The following is a 15,483-nucleotide window of genomic DNA, read 5'->3' on the forward strand; positions in this document are numbered from 1 at the left end:
CCATTTGATGTCTGTAGTAGTAGTGTGGATTGTACAATGAAAAAAATTTTACGAAATTTTCGTTTATTGTCTTAACCACAAGCGCAAGTATTAATATGAAAATACAGTCCCATCTGAAGTCTCAGTCTCCCCTCTTTGTTTCAGACGACTCGATGCTTTCCGCTTCAGTGAGGCTGATTTCTTGTCAAATCTTGTGTATTTGTTCCAATTATATTTATGCAATTTCAAATTGGACTGAAAGCCCATTTTTGTGCCCGATTCACTGCATGACAGTAAAAATGAGTCCCTCTTGGATTATCAGTTCGGTTTGCATGCAGATCAAGTTCATGAAATGTCTAGTGAACCCGTTTGACATATGGATAGAAGAGGTAAAATCATACAGCAGAAAAATCACAGTAAAATTACAAATACACCCGACTTCAAACCACGAAGATTAACTGTGTAAATTATTTCTGAGGTGTGTGATACCAATAAATCTAAACTGAATCTGGTTATCTGTCATTGAAATTGAATGCAAAGAAAAGTTATCAATAATACGTGATATGGATTTGCCATGAGACTGTCACACATAATGACTAAGTGTTGCACATTGAAAACTGTTCCTAATTTCATCTGTTAAAGTACATTTAGGCCCTACAAATATTTTATACCTTGGCGATAGATGACTTGGCTCTACGCTGTCTGAGTATTGCGAAAATATGAAGTGCTGAGCTGCATGACGCGAAACTAATGGCTGCTGGACAAACTGCCTTATCGTACTTCATTTCAAGATGTTTACGTAAATCAAACTGTGTTCACTTTCTAAAAAATACAGCTCACTCTGCACGCAGTAGTGAAAGAGACGAGAGTACAATTTTTACCACGTTTACTTTTCGTTTAACAGTGAGTATTGCATGGGGGCTTAATAAATATATTAATGCAAATAATTTTAATTTTTTTTTTGCTTTAGTAGCTGTCTGTCCGATTACGAAGTCTCGTAACGGTTGGCCCTGACTGTTATTGTTACGCAATCTGACTGCTTAGAACAATAACAAAGAATGAAATGGAAATTTTCATTAACACAGTTAATTAATTAAGTCCCCAGCAACTATAAAACCAACGCAACAACAAGCACAAGAGTAACTGCTCTGTGTGTGGGAGTGTGACTCAACGTACGCATCTGGCACGGTTCTTCTTCAACAACACAACAATTTTTAAATAACATTATACTGAATTAATTAAAGAAAATACAAATACCATAATTACTCAAGAAAACCACAATTACACTCTAATCCAAGAACCCAAGCCAGATGCTTTGTTGACTGAACCTGTAATGACACATTATTTAAAACATGGAAATAATGAAAAATAAATCAAGTTTCGTTACCTTCATATATTGACCAAAATCACTCTCATAATTACAATATATCTCCACACCGCCTCGCTATTACCACATCTGAACAAGAACCTTTCAGTATCACATCTCAGCAAGCACTCCCTACTAGCACATCTGAACACCAACTGACTACTACGAGCTCTCCCCAAGCAGTGACCTCTAGCACATCTCAATAATGACTGTCCGTGCAGGCGGCGGAACAATGCTCTCTAGCGATCTCTGGCGCTGTGGCTCAGTGTAGCCACCTTTCATATGCCCTTCCTCCACGGCTAGAATTTGATGGTATTTTTGCCAGCATTGGTGGTGAAAATACCACCAAATTCGTCAAAAAAATACAGACAAAAATAAAAGATAATATTAATACGTAAATATCATATAACTAGATAAAATTTTGGCTTTGCACTGACCTTTCAATAACCTATTATATAGAATACAGTAAGCAATACAAATTCTTTCATACATGTGACTTTACATAACAGTTTATACAAGTATTATGTGGTTAAACAGTTCAATCAATAGCGTCAGCAATGACGAATATGTGCAGGTAAGAGTCTCATAACTTTCCACAAACAGTAATACACAATAAATCAGTTTATACAAATATTCACATAAACGCTTTCCATAGCCCAAGAATAAGCAGTTGACAGTTCCAGCAGTAGCACCCAGCAATGGTCAACAGGTGCAAATACCACAAGTAACATTTTTTCAATAGAAACAGTCCATCAGTGGCACCCAGTACTGTTGAATAGGTGCAGACACCAACAAGTAACACCATTTCAGTAGAAGCAGTCCATCAGTGGCACCCAGCAATGTTGAGCAGGTGCACACAGCAACAGGTGACTTCATTTCAGTAGAAGCAATCCATCAGTGGCACCCAGCAATGTTGAGCAGGTGCAGACATCAACAGGTGACATCTTTTCAGTAGAAGCAGTCCATCAGTGGTACCCAGCAATGTTGAGCAGGTACACACAGCAACAAGTCACATTTCTCAGCAGAAGCAGTTCAATAAAATACACTGTCACTGATCACACTGTTCATCAGAGTTTATAAGCAGAAATTAAACATGTCCTAGTGGCACCAATATTGTAGAAAAGGTACAAGTAACAGTCCATAATTTTTTTTTACAATCACTGATCACACAGTTCATCAGCAGAAATTAAACATGTCCTTGTGGCACCAATCATGTAGAAAAAGTGCAAGTAACAGTCCATACTATTCACCATAACTACTGAGACAGTTCAGTCATGAACAATAGTTTGAATGCACATACAATTTCTTTAACAAAATATAATCAATGCTCTTACACTAAACATACAAATCATAATAAACACACAAATGATATCAGTTAATTGTCACATTAACTATTACAGTACACAATAACAGTTAACCTATAATATTTATGGGTGTCAGTGCAAGCCACTACCAACAAATAAAATATTTAGGAGATAGGTGGGTAGGATTAGGAAAGGAAAACACACAAAACACATCCACTCATCTTTCATCCTCATTAAGTGCTACTGTGTAATTGAATAGTGTTAACTGTGTAAATGTAACTCTGTCCAAGATTTGATGTTCATCATGTGTACCAAGTAGTAGTGGCAGCAATGTATAACAGTCAATAATAGTTAGTCAACGTCATAGTCATCATGTCAAGACCAATGTTTGCCAAGCCAGATCAAATTGTACTGTTGCTGAACAACTGTCAGTGAGCCAAGATATGCAAATACTTCCTCTCTTCAAAAAAAAATGTATACTGCTTATTGATTTAACAAAGTGTGTGTGTAGGCAATCTTCTTTCTACTTGAGTGTTCTAGTCTGCCATCTTCATCCTCCTTGTTCCATATGGACCAACAAAAAAAAATATGCTCCTCACTTACTTTACCTCTTATCCACCAAACTCCAATAATCATCACTTAATCTTAATACTTCAATAATACGTCGATACATATAAACCTCAGCACCAATATCATTTCACTTCCATAACAACTCTTTCCTCTAGTCAGTCTCCTCGAACAAGTACAGATAAAATCCTAGTGCAACTTCAATTCAGCATCCCATACAATCCGAAGACACATTGTCCACACACAACCTCTGTGTATTCCATCTGACCCAAATTTTCTACTCATTATAAATTATAAGATACATTTTGGTTCCTTGTCCATCATTAAATAAAAGAAATGCATACATGACCTCTAACAGACTTAGTTCGAATAACTCTCAGTAATTAAGTACGATTACGGAGTGTGAATAATCATAATATTTCACAGTGTGTACACCACTTCAAGAATCATGGCAGAAGCAATCATGTGGAGTATTCCTTGTGTCAAGTGTCACTTCCTATTTCAATTGCTCACGAAAAATGCAGTGTAATACTGTCAATGGTCTAAACCTAGTTTTGGTCTGTCATGTCGTTAGCTTCCTTCCTATTAGCATAAATTTATACAGCTTCCATAAAACCTCAGCTCATGTGACTTCTATGACTTTCTTTTACTAATGTCGTTCGTCGAATTATAGCAGTTCATTTTCTTATCTTAAAAATATAAGGCACTGAGCGTAAGCAAAACATGCAATAGCGAGTAAATATACCAGTAGAGAACAGAATGTCAACAAGTGGATGCAGCACAATCCCTACAACGAGGCTCTGCCAAGTGAACAATCTATAATTAATACCACAGTGTAACCTAAACTCTATATTTGTACACAGTATATCAGCATTTCTATATACTAGATTGAAGCGTAGTTATGACAACAAAACAGAAATGTGTAAATATGCAATCCATACGCACAGCAGCAAACATGCCTTACACAATAAACAGGTCATTAGAATCACATCGCCATAAGCAAATAAATCTTCATATGTAATCTTAATAAGTAAACATGAAGGCGCAAGCAGATAAATCACAAAGTATAACTTATATATCTAATCACATCAGCACAATTAATCAGGTGACAATTATAATTTAAATAACTAAGCACAGCAGGCACATAATAAAAAAAATATGACGTCAGTGAAAAAGCATAGCAGCCAAGCGATGCATAATATACGCAAGTAATAACACTGTTCATTAATCAATAATTGTCAAAATCAGTAAATGTACACAAGCACGTCGCTTCACAAGTAATTTCATAGAACATAAAATTTAGCACAAAGTATGAGTCACGTAATCGCGAGCAGCAAATTACGTCTAAAGTACGTACCTAAGTGAAATTATGTTACCTGAAAAATAAACTCAATTAATAGTTACCCTTTTTAGTTTATTAGTTTCATCTTCGAAATGACCTTCTTCCTGAAAATTTTCTCCAAAGCAAGTCGTCTTAACGTCGGACACGCACAGAATTTACCTGAAGGTCTTAAATACTTTATACAACCGTATCCTGAAAAATACTGAACGTTAATAACATAATTTATGAAGTCCTTATATCTTTATACAGAATTTAGTCGGAGAAATTAGACTGTGTATTTGTTTACGTCTGTCAGTGCATTCGCACTGAGCGCTCGATCAGCTGTAGGCGCGTGACGTAGGAAGGTAATTGTTTGCGGTCAACGACTGCCTTGTGCGGCGCGCAGACTGACTGTTGCTTTGAGTATGTGCCGCCGCCAAACACAGCGCGGTATCCTTGTACTCTCTCCATGTTTACGTAAACTGTTGGTTTCTCACAAGTATGTCATTCCACAAAAATTTTTACGTTAGATATGTGATGTATTCCCTTAGAGCGTCGAGATTTAAGAGTTTCTACTTCAACAGTGTTATCATGTATAATTTTGCGAACTCTATATGGACCGTTATAAAGCAGAAAAAATTTGCGACACAAGCCTTTTCCTTTATGAGACAAACGGTGGGACTTAATTAACACCTTCTGGCCAACTGACAAGATTTTTAAACGACCAGGACGTTTCGCTGATTTCTCTCTTCTAGCAGCCGCCGATGCAATATTTTGTAGAGCCAGGTTGACAACTTCAGAATGCCGCAGTTTCCGTGAAGGCGGAAAAGGAACGATTTCAGAAATGCGATTTGTCGGTGCTTTATTCTTTAATATCAGTGTAGGCGGTAAAGAAGTTGAATCATTAGGAAGTTCATTCAGAATGTTTTGAAAAAGATGAAGATACTGATCCCACGTTCTGTGATTCTGATGACAATAAAGACGACACAATTTATTGATTTCCTTCATCCATCTCTCTGAAGGATTAGATTGAGGGTGAAAAAGTGAAATGAAAATTGGTTTAATTTTACGACGCCGTAGAGTACGAAGCCAAATTTTAGAGCGAAACTGTGATCCATTATGTCTGTCCAATTACGAAGTCTCGTAACGGTTGGCCCTGACTGTTATTGTTACGCAATCTGACTGCTTAGAACAATAACAAAGAATGAAATGGAAATTTTCATTAACACAGTTAATTAATTAAGTCCCCAGCAACTATAAAACCAACGCAACAACAAGCACAAGAGTAACTGTTCTGTGTGTGGGAGTGTGACTCAACGTACGCATCTGGCACGGTTCTTCTTCAACAACACAACAATTTTTAAATAACATTATACTGAATTAATTAAAGAAAATACAAATACCATAATTACTCAAGAAAACCACAATTACACTCTAATCCAAGAACCCAAGCCAGATGCTTTGTTGACTGAACCTGTAATGACACATTATTTAAAACATGGAAATAATGAAAAATAAATCAAGTTTCGTTACCTTCATATATTGACCAAAATCACTCTCATAATTACAATATATCTCCACACCGCCTCGCTATTACCACATCTGAACAAGAACCTTTCAGTATCACATCTCAGCAAGCACTCCCTACTAGCACATCTGAACACCAACTGACTACTACGAGCTCTCCCCAAGCAGTGACCTGTAGCACATCTCAATAATGACTGTCCGTGCAGGCGGCGGAACAATGCTCTCTAGCGATCTCTGGCGCTGTGGCTCAGTGTAGCCACCTTTCAGTATGTTTCAGTGCAATGTTTGCACATGAATGAATGGGTATGATGAAATTAAATTAAATCTTTTTAAATCACAGAAGAAACTCGTACTAATATGAACTATAACTTTCCCCCAGCATTGGCATACGCCATAAAATTTACTTTTACACGCAATATTTAAATTACGTAAGATTTACTCTTTGCTTTTCTTAATTAAGTAACTTTAACCAAGAGTGGAGGGACAAAGATAATGAGAATGCTGAACACATGACTGATCATTTATCCTCGATACCAACAAGAAGATATTGTGAAACATAATTAACTCTTTATACTACAATTATCACTCGGTGGTAAGTAAACTCAGTGCAAATTATTCTTTCCAAACGATCCGACCTTCTATTCATCAGCGGAAAGAGAAAGTATACGCTGGGTGCCGTGCCAGGAGAATCTGCGGAGTGAGAGAAAATTTGATATCCCAGAGAAGCAGCATGCATGAATGTACTGCGCAGTATGATTTGCAAAAAAAATAAATAAAAAATAAAATAAAATAAAATAAAATAAAAAATAAATAAAAAAAGTCCTTGGACACCTTCTCCCTAACGTTTCCTTTTGACTTTCTTCAAGATCCTCGTCCAGTACCCTTGTCCCGACGTAATCCTTCTGACCAGGTACTTGATCCTATATTTCATACTGAAATAAGTTATAGCAGTCCGGAACAGTCTATCATATTTTTATTTGTCCGGGATTTACTGAATTACAGCTTTTATACTTCGTGTAAGTTGCAGCGACATTGTTGTTTCGTTTTTCAACTAGTTGTAACAGACAAAACCGTTCACTACACACGATAGGACTGTTAATGATAAGTTAGAGCTAAGGAAAGGGGTGCCTCCATCCGTATCTGAGTTACGAAACGGCTAATATTGTCACTCAGTATCAGTTGAAGGTTGCCTATCGAACAGCTTTCAGGCTAACATAAATAGGATTTTAAATTTTTCGTATAATTGTTCTCTGAATTTACAGTATAATATACTGTCTTAAGATAATCACAAAGACGTACAGGGTATGCGGAAATTCTCATTACAGTCTTCCAGGACTAGTAGATGGGAATGAGTTTATAATATTTTCAATAGGAACCCATATCCGGAAATGTACTATTTCCGTTCTACAACGGTTTCAATTCAGGTGCTTAACTCGTCCACTTCTGCTTGAGGAAGTGAATTAGGCGTGACGCAGTACAATTATAGGGCAAGTATTTGAAAGGAAACATAACGAAACGTCCATTTATCACTTAACTACATTGCTTAACACTTAAACATTATGTGTTTACATTATTCCAAACAAAAAAGAACACTACTTATTATACGTACAGAATAGCACCGATGCCTTACAACACGGCTTGATGTGGAGACCACAACGTCGGTACAAACGTTGTAAATGTCATCCAGTCTACCCTACTGCATACCAGGTCAAGCAGCTCCGAGACTTTTCTCTTTCCCACAATAGACGTGGACACGTTACACATCTGAACTGAAAACATCCTAGAACCGAAACGGTATGTTTCCGTACATAGCTTCCTATTCAAAACATTGTCTACTCGCCCCCCTCTAAAAGTCCTAGGAGTTTGTAATGGGAATTTCCGAACACCCTGTATAATCTTACGTTAAAGGTTTAAGACAGTAAGTCAGTTATTGAAATTATAATGTGTGTATGTTCCTTGAGATATCATAACTCACGCCGGCCGCGGTGGTCTAGCGGTTCTAGGCGCGCAGTCCGGTCCCGCGCGAATGCTACGGTCGCAGGTTCGAATCCTGCCTCGGGCATGGATGTGTGTGATGTCCTTAGGTTAGTTAGGTTTAAGTAGTTCTAAGTTCTAGGGGACTTATGACCACAGCTGTTGAGTCCCATAGTGCTCAGAGCCATTTGAACCATTTTTGCCATAACTCACGACGTGCAAATTACCCAGACTAATCTCATCCAGTATGTGAGGCAGAGACTACTTGGAGACATCGAGCATGCTTCACACATAATTTCAAACCTGTTCCACACTTTTGCTCGCCTACTCCCCCCGTATGACAATAGAAGCACACAGGTTTATCGTTTACCGCATTTTCGTTATTCATGCAGTAAAACTTCAGGATCAGGTAGGTTGTCTTAATTTATTACTTATGTACTCCCAAACCTATTCGCAACACATTTCGCAGACGGTATCCACATACAGCAGTGAATGTACATGCAAAATTATATCACTGTACGACATATGGATCACGAGGTATGTCGTCTTAAACATTGAAATGCGTGAAAAAGTGTTTTATACACAGGAGTTCGATTCTTTGACGATTCTTTAAAGAATTGAAGGTGTGGGAGGGTGGTTACTAGTTCAATACAATTGCCTAGTTCACTCTGACTAATTTCTTTACTAAATAGTCATATTCAGCTAATTAATTATAACCAGGCTGAACTAAGCTTTGATAACGTATTTGATGAACAAGTACGACAGTTAGCAGTATGTCTCATCTTATTTATACTCATTTCTCTACACATAATCCGTTCATGACTTGGCCTGTTGACGTATGAAGTCGTTTTCGCTCCTCATTGGCGGAAACATATATAATTTTGTTAGTTTGTACCCGGAAATGATGGTGAGCCATTGAAGTACAAATGGTTCAAATGGCTCTGAGCACTATGGGACTTAACATCTTAGGTCATCAGTCCCCTAGAACTTAGAACTACTTAAACCTAACTAACCTAAGGACATCACACACATCCATGCCCGAGGCAGGATTCGAACCTGCGACCGTAACGGTCGCGCGGTTCCAGACTGAAGCGCCTAGAACCGCTCGGCCACTCGGGCCGGCATTGAAGTACACATTGGAGTAATAAACATATCTCTGGCGCAGATGTGTGTTTCACTTACGTTTCATTTTCAGTCCCATCCTCACAATGCAGCCCAGTGGGTACGAATGGAAAGAAGAGAGGAACAGGACGTTTAATTTAGTTCATGTCAATGACGATTGTCGTCAGGAACGGTGTCTAAGCTTACACTCGGAGATGGGTAGGGTAGGAAATCTGTTTTAGCCTTTCTATGTATAATTCCGTTTCTTGAGTTTCAGAGAAATGATAGAAAACCGAGACCTGGATGATTCCACTGGGATTTTCAAAAATGGTTCAAGTGGCTCTGAGCACTATGGGACTTAACATCTTAGGTCATCATTCCCCCACTGGGATTTTAACCGCCACGATCCCCAATACGAAAATGTATATCGAAGTAATGTACATATGACGATTACCTTCACTCCCTCATTTGACAGACTTGGGGGGCGTAATTAATCATAAAAGGCTTCAGCCGCACTGACTGCAATTCAGACGTCCTTCATACAGTTTACATGACCGAATTTTTATACATCGATCTACCTATGCACTTGCAAAACTGGCCGGCACCAATGCGAAGTGTTTGACGATGTCAAAATGCACGAATTTAGAACACTATTCCCCATGGTTGCTGGCAGAAAGTTCGTTTACCTAATTTGCGAAACTAAGCAAATTACCGGGCTTTGCTAGTGTTTTCGCGATTGCGAACTCAATGTAAATATTCTGATAATTGGTGGTAAACACGTAAATTCAATAACACTTAATAATGTCGAATAATTTGTCCTGCAAATGAAATATTTGTCACAGTCGTTATGTTGCTTCGTCATTAATTGAAATATAAATTTGTTTCATTATAATCGAATCAATACGTCTGCGCATCTGCCGCACCTTTAAGCCCCGGAGCCGTTTGTGTGTTTTCTGGCGGTTTTAATTAGAAGCGTGCTAATGAGACTCGAAACCATATGTATTTTTAGTGACTACAACAAACTCGTTAAGCGCTACGATAATTGTGTAGTGGGTCGTAGGAGTTTCCCTGTGCCATTTCGGAGCTTTGTCGTCCTCTGTCCTTTTTATTCATTCGCCTGTTTTTCTAACCCCTTTCAGGTGCTTTACCACGACTTGAAGAGAATACCAGGAGTTTGTTGCAAACGGAATTGTAATAAAAAGAAGCGGAAAGAGGCAGTTGTCAAGGGGTAGGGTCGCAATCTAGAGGATGGGGGCTGAATAACATCCATTGAAACAAATCGTTTGGGGATGTTTGGGGGAGGAGACCAGCCAGCGAGGTCATCGGTCTCATCGGAGTAGGGAAGGATGGGGAAGGAAGTCGGTCGTGTGCCCTTTCAAGGGAACCATCCCGGCATTTGCCTGGAGCAATTTAGGAAAATCACGGAAAACCTAAATCAGGATGGCCGGACGTCGGATTGAACAGTCGTCATCTCGAATGCGAGTCCAGTGTGCTAAACACTGCACCATCTCGCTCCGTCGTTGATACAAATATTTTCGGCGGTTTCGGCCGATTATAGTCAATCCTGGATGGTTGTTGTGAAGTGGACACGTTCGATTAAAATGGCTCTGAACACTATGGGACTTAACTTCTGAGGTCATGAGTGCCCTAGAACACTCATCCATGCCCGAGACAGGATTCGAACCTACGACCGTAGCGGTCGCGCGGGACACGTTCGATTTCTATTAATTATCTGTGTCCCTCATTTTCCTTTACTATAAATCTAATGGCTTTTGGTGCCGTTAATATGCAGCCAGTGTCGATCACGTTAGCAATCATCTGATCGTTGCAACCAGTTTACAGTACAATATACAAGGCCCAGTGTACATGATATCAGATCGTCTATTCACATCAATGTGGGTCGGCCAGTGTGGCCGAGCGGTTCTAGGCGCTTCAGTCTGGAACCGCGCGACCGCTACGGTCGCAGGTTGCATGGGGGCTTAATTAAATGTAATGAAAATGATTTTTATTTCTTGCTTTAGCAGCTGTCTGTCCGGTTACGAAGTCTCGTAAACGGTTGGCCCTGACTGTTATTATTACGCAATCTGACCTTAGAACAATAACAAAGAATGAAATGGAAATTTTCATTAACACAATTAATTAATTAAGTACCCAGCAACTATAAAACCTACGAAACCAAAGCACAAGTGTAACTGTTCTGTGTGTGGAAGTATGACTCAACGTACGCATCTGGCACGGTTCTTCTTCAATAACACAAGAATTTATAAATATCATTTATACTGAATTAATTAAAGAAAATAAGAATACCATAATTACTCAAGAAAACCAGAATTACACTCTAATACAAGAACACAAGCCAGATGCTTTGTTGACTGAACCTGTAATGACGCATTATTTAAAACATGGAAATAATGAAAAATAAATCAAGTTTCGTTACCTTCATATATTGACCAAAATCACTCTCATAATTACAATATATCTCCACACCGACTCGCTATTACCACATCTCAACAAGAACCTTTCAGTATCACATCTCAGCAAGCACTCTCTACTAGCACATCTGAACACGAACTGACTACTACGAGTCCTCGACAAGCACTGACTACTACGACATCTCAATAATCACTCTGCCAGTGGAGGCGGGCGAACAATGCTCTCTAGCGATCTCTGGCGCTGTGGCTCAGTGTAGCCACCTTTCATATGCCCTTCCTCCACGGCTAGAATTTGATGGTATTTTTGCCAGCATTGGTGGTGAAAATACCACCAAATTCGTCAAAAAAATACAGACAAAAATAAAAGATAATATTAATGTGTAAATATCATATAACTAGATAAAATTTTGGCTTTGCACTGACCTTTCAATAACCTAATATATAAAATACAGTAAGCAATACTAATTCCTTCATACATGTGACTTTACATAACAGTTTAGACAAGTATTATGTGGTTAAACAGTTCAATCAATAGCGTCAGCAATGACGAATATGTGCAGGTAAGAGTCTCATAACTTTTCACAAACAGTAATACACAAAAAAATCAGTTTATACAAATATTCACATAAACGCTTTCCATAGCTCAAGAATAAGCAGTTGACAGTTCCAGCAGTAGCACCCAGCAATGGTCAACAGGTGCAAAAACCAACAAGTGACATTTTTTCAGTAGAAACAGTCCATCAGTGGCACCCAGTAATGTTGAATAGGTGCAGACACCAACAAGTAACACCATTTCAGTATAAGCAGTTCCATTAGTTGCACCAGCAATGTTGAGCAGGTGCACACAGCAACAGGTGACATCTTTTCAGTAGAAGCAGTCCACCAGTGGCACCCAGCAATATTGAGCAGGTGCCGACACCAACAAGTGACATCATTTCGGTAGAAGCAGTCCATCAGTGGCACCCAGCAATGTTGAGCAGGTGCAGACATCAACAAGTAACACCGTTTCAGTATAAGCAGTTCCATCAGTGGCACCAACAATGTTGAACAGGTGCAGACACCAACAAGTGACATCATTTCGGTAGAAGCAGTCCATCAGTGGCACCCAGCAATGTTGAGCAGGTGCAGACACCAACAGGTGACATCTTTTCAGTAGAAGCAGTCCATCAGTGGCACCCAGTAATGTTGAATAGGTGCAGACACCAACAAGTAACACCATTTCAGTAGAAGCAGTCCATTAGTGGCACCAGCAATGTTGATCAGGTGCACACAGCAACAGGTGACTTCATTTCAGTAGAAGCAATCCATCCGTGGCACCCAGCAATGTTGAGCAGGTGCAGACATCAACAGGTGACATCTTTTCAGTAGAAGCAGTCCATCAGTGGTACCAGCAATGTTGAGCAGATGCACACAGCACAGGTGACATCTTTTCAGTAGAAGCAGTCCATTAGTAGCACCAGCAATGTTGATCAGGTGCACACAGCAACAGGTGACTTCATTTCAGTAGAAGCAATCCATCAGTGGCACCCAGCAATGTTGAGCAGGTGCAGACACCAACAAGTGACATCATTTCAGTAGAAGCAGTCCATTAGTGGCACCAGCAATGTTGATCAGGTGCTGACCGCAGTCTTTATGGACTATCACTATCACGAATCACACTGTTCATCAGCAGAAATTAAACATGTCCTTGTGGCACCAATCATGTAGAGAAGGTACAAGTAACAGTCCATAATTTTTTACAATCACTGATCACACAGTTCATCAGCAGAAATTAAACATGTCCTTGTGGCACCAATCATGTAGAAAAAGTGCAAGTAACAGTCCATACTATTCACCATAACTACTGAGACAGTTCAGTCATGAACAGTAGTTTGAATGCACATACAATTTCTTTAACAAATTATCAATGCTCTTACACTAAACATACAAATCATAATAAACACACAAATGATATCAGGTAATTGTCACATTAACTATTACAGTACACAATAACAGTTAACCTATAATATTTATGGGTGTCAGTGCAAGCCACAACAAACAAGTGAAATAATTTTTAGGAGATAGGTTGGGATCACTTCTCTGGGATTATAAAAGGAAAACACACAAAACACATCCACTCATCTTTCATCCACATTAAGTACTACTGTGTAATTGAATAGTGTTAACTGTGTAAATGCAATTCTGTCAAAATTTTATGTTCATTATGTGTATCAAGTAGTAGTGGCAGCAATGTATAACAATCAATAATAGTTAGTCAACGTCATAGTCATCATGTCTAGACCAATGTTTGCCAAGCCAGATCAAATTGTACTGTTGCTGAACAACTGTCAGTGAGCCAAGATATGCAAATACTTCCTCTCTTCAAAAAAAAAAAAATGTATACTGCTTATTGATTTAACAAAGTGTGTGTGTAGGCAATCTTCTTTCTACTTGAGTGTTCTAGTCTGCCATCTTCATCCTCCTTGTTCCATATAAACCGACAAAAACAATATGCTCCTCATTTACTTTACCTCTTATCCACCAAAACTCCAATAATCATCACTAATCTCAATACTTCACTAATACCTCATTTACCTTACCTCTTGTCCACGAAACTCCAATAATCATCACTAATCTCAATACTTCACTAATACCTCATTTACCTTACCTCTTGTCCACGAAACTCCAATAATCATCAACTTCACATAATCTCAATACCTCAATAATACGTCGATACATATAAACCTCAGCACCAATATCATTTCACTTCCATAACAACTCTTTCCTCTAGTCAGTCTCCTCGAACAAGTACAGATAAAATCCTAGTGCAAACTTCAGTTCATCATCCCATACAATCCGAAGACACAGTGTCCACACACAACCTCTGTATAATCCATCTGACCCAAATCTTCTACTCATTATAAATTATAAGATACATTTTGGTTCCTTGTCCATCATTAAATAAAAGAAATGCATACATGACCTCTAACAGACTTAGTTCGAATAATTCTCAGTAATTAAGTACGATTACGGAGTGTGAATGATCATAATATTTCACAGTGTGTACACCACTTCAAGAATCATAGCAGAAGCAAACATGTGGAGTATTTTTTGTGTCAAGTGTCACTTCCTATTTCAATTGCTCACGAAAATGCAGTGTAATACTGTCAATGGTCTAAACCTAGTTTTGGTCTGTTATGTCGTTAGCTTCCTTCCTAGTAGCATAAATTTATACAGCTTCCATAAAACCTCAGCTCATGTGTCTTCTATGACTTTCTTGTACTAATGTCGTTCGTCGAATTATAGCAGTTCAGTTTCTTATCTTAAAATATAAAGCACTGAGCGTAAGCAAAATATCCAATAGCAAGTAAATATACCAGTAGAGAACAGAATGTCAACAAGTGGATGCAGCACAATCCCTATAACGAGGCTCTGCCAAGCGAACAATCTATAATTAATACCACAGTGTAACCTAAACTCTATGTTCGTACACAGTATATCAGCATTTCTATATACTAAATTGAAGAGTAGTTATGACAACAAAACAGAAATGTGTAAATATGCAATCCATACGCACAGCAGCAAACATGCCTTACACAATAAACAGGTCATTAGCATCACATCGACATAAGCAAATAAATGTTCATATGTAATCTTAATAAGTACACATGAAGGCGCAAGCAGATAAATCACAAAGTGTAACCTACATACATAACAGCACAACTAATCAGGTGACAATTATAATTTAAATAAATAAGCACAGCAGGCACATAATAAAAAAATATGACATCAGTGAAAAAGCATAGCAGCCAAGCGATGCATAATATATACAAATAACAACCCTGTTCATTAGTCAATCATTGTCAAAATCAGTTAATGTGCGCAAGCACGTCGCTTCACAAGTAAATTCATAGAACATGAAATTAGAACAAA

Source organism: Schistocerca nitens, chromosome 1 (assembly GCF_023898315.1).
Source record: "Schistocerca nitens isolate TAMUIC-IGC-003100 chromosome 1, iqSchNite1.1, whole genome shotgun sequence".
In the NCBI taxonomy this organism is placed as follows: Eukaryota; Metazoa; Arthropoda; class Insecta; order Orthoptera; family Acrididae; genus Schistocerca; species Schistocerca nitens.